The sequence below is a fragment of the Mandrillus leucophaeus genome, unplaced genomic scaffold (assembly GCF_000951045.1).
Source record: "Mandrillus leucophaeus isolate KB7577 unplaced genomic scaffold, Mleu.le_1.0 Scaffold116, whole genome shotgun sequence".
NCBI lineage: Eukaryota > Metazoa > Chordata > Mammalia > Primates > Cercopithecidae > Mandrillus > Mandrillus leucophaeus.
Window position 1 is genome coordinate 4,383,367 of NW_012099876.1, and position 5,442 is coordinate 4,388,808.

Genomic DNA, 5,442 nt, shown 5'->3' on the forward strand with positions numbered 1-5,442 from the left:
AAAAAAAAAAAAAAAAAAAAAAAAAATTACAATCACATTTAGTCACAATTTTAACAGAAGAATCAAATGGTAATCCACAAATATGCAGTAAGAATTTAGGTTCTGGCCGGGTGCGGTGGCTCACGCCTGTAATCCCAGCACTCTGGGAGGCCGAGGCAGGCGGACCATGAGGTCAGGAGATCGAGACCATCCTGGCTAACACTGTGAAACCCTGTCTCTACTAAAAATATAAAAAAATTAGGCGGGAGTGGTGGCGGGGGCCTGTAGTCCCAGCTACTTGGGAGAAAAAAGAATTTAGGTTCTATATTCTGACAGGATACAGTGACAGTGTTTCAACTGCAATTACAACAGCTAAGCATGGATTCCAATTGCAGTAAAAAACTTCTGGCTCGGATGCTATGAATTAGAATGAATTTAATGCCATTTCCACATTTATGTGCAAAACTACTGCATTTTAGAGTGTTTGCCCTGAATCACTAGAAACCCTACTTTAGAGGGTTATTATCAACCTAGTTTAGATAAAGAAACTGGGACTAGACAGTTGTCTAGAGTTACAAAGCTAGTTAGCTTTTAAAATAGACTTTTAAAAAAATTTTTGGAAAGGATAGAAGTAGGGCCCAGAAAGGCGCTATGTTTGATGATCTGTTGGGTTTGGGAACTTGAGTCTGGACAACCTCTAAAGACTCCTTATACTCTTCCTTATACTCTTAATAAGGACTGCTCCACCATCTATGAGACATGCTATGAACCTGGCTCAATTGCATCTCTGAGTTTTAGTACCATGAAATCTCCTAAATTATTTTTGTCTAAATGCCATTAGAAAAAGGTCTGAAAAGAATTTCTACTTACTCCCCCTTTTAAAACTAAAATACAATAGTACTGAGTTAAATAGACTGAACCGTCTCTGTGTTCTGTGTATACATATTAAAAATAATAAATAATAAAAGATGTTATCTTATAGCTATGAACATGTTATTCTTAGCATTATAAATCATTTCTCCCAGAGGTCTAAATTCATATTTTATAAGAACTTTGTTGCAAAATTACTAGAGAAAACATGACCTACTTTGTAAATGAAAGTATTTTATGGCCTTTTCCTTTTGTAACGTACTGTGGCATACTATATACTCTTTGTAACCTTTAGAGAATACACCTTTTATTGACATGCTTATGTTCCATTTTTAGAGGAAATCAATTACAAATAACTGTATCATAATTAAATTTCATTGTGAAGTCCGAAGGCAAAAGCCTTTCGGGATTTGAGGGCACAATAAAATAACTGGGGAGGAACTAGGTGATTTAGAGTAACGAGGGAAGAATTCTAGTAAGGGCTACTTTTTATAGGAGGGACAGAGGCTGCACCAAAGTCAACTGGCCTGTGTTGACTGACACATGGCATTTTTGTTTGCAAAACACCTTAAACTAAAGGTCTAGAAGATATTGCTATTCATATCCAGTCTCAATACGTAAGGTGACTTTGGCACCTCTGTTACTCTCAACATGAGGTTATCAAGTCACATTACTTTTAACAACCATCTCTGTCATTCCCCATTTACTTCTCCATGATCATCAATATGTCACCCTTTTCCTGAACTATAAACTCAAGAAAAAAAAACCCTAGCTTATATAAAAAGAGATTAGGGCCAGGTGCAGGGGCTCACAAGTGTAATCCTAGCACTTTGGGAGCCTGAGGTGGGCAGATCACTTGAGCCTAGGCAGCGTGGCAAAACCCATTTCTACAAAAAAAACAAAAATTAGCCGGGCATGTTGGCGCATGCCTGTAGTTCCAGCTGTGTGGGGGGACTGAGGTAGGAGGATCACTTGGACCTTGGGAGTTTGAGGCTGCAGTGAGCTGAGATAACACCATTGCACTCCAGCAGAGGTGACGAAATGAGACTGTTTCAAAAAAACAAACAGCAAAAGAGACTGAATAGGATAAAAAGATGTAATAATAAAATGGAGATTTGTAACTCAAGAGCTAAAATTAGAAACAAATTAAATGATAATCTGTAACATCAATGTTTGGGAAAGTGTTGTAATATTCTCTCCAGTACAGTGGTTAACAGCATGTAATGACACAGTTATGAACCCTCCTTGAGAAGAGTGAAAATTATATAGGGTTAGCTCCCTATAATACTTAGTGAATCTTTGGGTCATCTCCCAGTTAAAGATAAAAGAAATGCACAATTATATGTTTACTGTGCTTAACAGTCTATTATTCTTCCCATTAGGATAACTTAAGGATCGATGAATCTTTTTCTAGATTTAGGTTTAGTTAAACCTGGAAATTAGTATCTATTTTAACTGAAAACTCTTTATTTGCTAAACATCACTGAGACTCAGTACAGTATTTCCTGGTTAGTAATGACATAGACTGATTTAATGATTAATTGCTTTAATGTTTACTGAACATCTACATGTCCCCATTTCCTCAAATTCTCCATATCTCATATATTGATTTGGCTAATGGGGGTGAGAGAGAGCAAGTAACTATTTTCTGACAGATAATTCTGTCGTCCTTTGAAAGGCTTGGGAAATGATTAGGATCAGTATGAAAGGGCTTTTTACTTTACAAACTATTTTTAGAGTTTTCATTTAATTCACATAAAAACAGTAAGTATCACACTGTACATACAATAGTCCACTTTCACTGAGCAAGATGGAATTCAGCACTTTAAAATGACACTGGCATATAGTGAGACCTCATCTCTATTTTAAAAGAAAAAAAAAATTAAATAAAAAGAAAAAAAAGGCCAGGCACAGTGGCTCACACCTGTTACCCCAGCACTCTAGGAGGCTGAGGCAGGGGGACTGCTTGAGCCCATGAGTTCGAGACTGCCTGGGCAATATAAGTGAGACTTCATCTCTATTTTAAAAGAAAAAACATATATTTAAAAAAAGTGACATAGGCATATAACTTTCAACTACTTCATTTCTTTCACTTAATAGTGAACAATTTCCAGTACACTGCATGTATTCTACTATCTGCATAACCTCTTGTCAGGGCAAGACACATTAGACCTTACTAGACATTACTAGCAAAGTTCATTGCTAGTTTTACAAAAAAAAAATAGTTTTCAAATTTTATATTTGATATGGTAGTTAGCGAGGTAATGTGTTATTTACTTTGTTTATAAACTTTTGCAGAGCTTTTACTTACAATCAAACATATTTTGGGGATACAATTTTAATTTAGCACTTTTTTTCGTCTTAGTTCCTCTGTGGTTTTTTACAAAATGAAAATTAGGGCTGGGCACAGTGGCTCATGCCTGTAATCCCAGCACTTTGGGAGGCAGAGGCAGGTGGATCACCTGAGGTCAGGAGTTCAAGATTAGCCTGGCCAACATGGTGAAATTCTGTCTCTACTAAAAATACAAATAATTAGGCTGGTGTGGTGATGGGCGCCTGTAATCCCAGCTACTCAAGAGGCTGAGGCAGGAGAATCACTTGAACCTGGGAAGCGGAGGTTGCAGTGAGCTGAGATCACGCCATTGCACTCTAGCCTGGGCAACAAGAGCTAAACTCCTTCTCAAAAAAAATAGCATACTGTCCTTTTCTAATAAATATAGTATAACCTTACTTTTTAAAGTTAGCAAATATAGAAATAAGGAAAAGAGAGCTAAAATCTTTTGGGTGTAACAAAAATGTGATCATGATACACAAGCTGTTTTGTAATATCTCTTCCAAAGAATATAACATTATCATTTTTAAGAGCTATACAGCATTTGATTGTAAAGGAGATATCCTAATTTGACCAATCTGTGATTGAAAGAAATTTGAGATTTTTCAATGCTTTATTGCAAAATATGCTATGGCAATATTTATGTAAATACTCCAGAGTCCATGCTCAAAGCCTCTGTGTGCTGCTTTTCAGAATTAACACATTTCTTAAAAATTAACTCATTTCTTAAAATGAACTTGACAACAAAGTTTGTAAAACCTTGAGTTTTAGAAAGGTTCATGATACTGAGAAGCAGGCAGACCGGGAGATCCAATTTGTCAAACAAACTTAAGCTGTTTACAGTTTGCCTTGAGATGGTCCTTCCCTCAAAACACTTGGCAAGTCATTCCAAGTGGCATGGAACTATCTTGTGGATACCAGAGATTCTGAGTCTAAAACAAAGATTTCTCAAGAATAAGCTCAAAATGATCAGATTCGATGAGCAGTAACTGGTTAATCCCTAAAATAAGTTAGTGTTTGATGTTCATTTATTGAACTTTTCAAGTTTGGAGCAAAGCAACAAGAGAAATGACACATCTTTTTTCCCTTCCTTACTCTCTAATGTACTTGCCACTGCCCTTTCTTATCTTTCTTTCCTGAATCTTCTTTAAACATATTTCTAAAAAAAAACTCCTTTAGGATAGAGAAATCGAGACATGAAATGAGATTAGTAAAGTTTAGATCAAGTAAAATAGAGTTGATATTTATAGTTTCATTCACTAAAATGTCTTTTGTTAAGTTTAGAAAAAGTTTAGAGGCAATCTTAATGTGGATTATACTTTTTCATATTCTTCTCTCCAAAATACGATCTTAAATTACTCAAAAGTTTCATATTTTTCATTTTGTTTTGCTTTCATAGCAAGTATATGAGCACATTTCATAAATGAAGAAACACTAAATGTTTGATTCTAAGATTACTGTCAGTTAACTGTGGCAGTCAATTTACATTGGGAAGTCTTGGCTAGCATTCTACTAAGCAATTTTTCAAGTCAAGAATTAGTGCCCCAGCTTGGGCAGTACTGTCAATCAGAATTTCCAGTGTGTGATCATGGATGGGGGGAACATTTGGAGGGCGTGATGCACACTCTTGAGGATTACTGAGGTCAACTAGCTTGGGGCATCATGCCTGGCATGTTCGTTTTTTGCCCATGTTCACTCTGTTGCCCAAGCTGGAGTGTAGTGGTGTGATCTTGGCTCACCTCCACATGCCAGATTTAAGGGATTCTCGTACCTCAGCCTCCCAAGTAGCTGAGATTACAGGAGCACACCACCATGACTGAATACTTTTTGTACTTTTAGTAGAGACAGGGTTTCACCATGTTGCCCAGGCTGGTCTCAACTCCTGGTCTCAAGTGATCCGCCTGCCTCAGTCTCCCAAAATCCTGGGATTACATGCATGAGCCATGCGTGCCCCCTGGCATGTCCTTGGCTGATTTTCATGTCAGGTATATATAAAAGGTTAACAGCTGTCATTTCACGTGTCCGAAATTAGAGGGCATCTTACAGTTCTGGAGGTAAGAAAAAGAAGAAAAATTAGAGGGCAAAAGAGTCTATACCCTCCAAAAACACATCCATGACCTACTAACGGTTGAGATTAGCTGGGCTAGTTAAGTTTTCTTTAATTTAGTTCTCAGTATAGAATGACAGCAAGAGATTAATGAACACAAGAGGGAGAAGCTTGCTATACTTCTACCTCATTACAAATACTGTAATCTTTTAGA

General features: G+C 36.9%; 1 protein-coding gene across 3 annotated transcripts in view; it reads right to left on the reverse strand.

Annotated features, from left to right (window-relative positions):
* Positions 1-5,442, reverse strand: part of MKKS (McKusick-Kaufman syndrome) — a 29,700-nt gene that overhangs the window by 16,548 nt on the left and 7,710 nt on the right. The window lies entirely within an intron of this gene.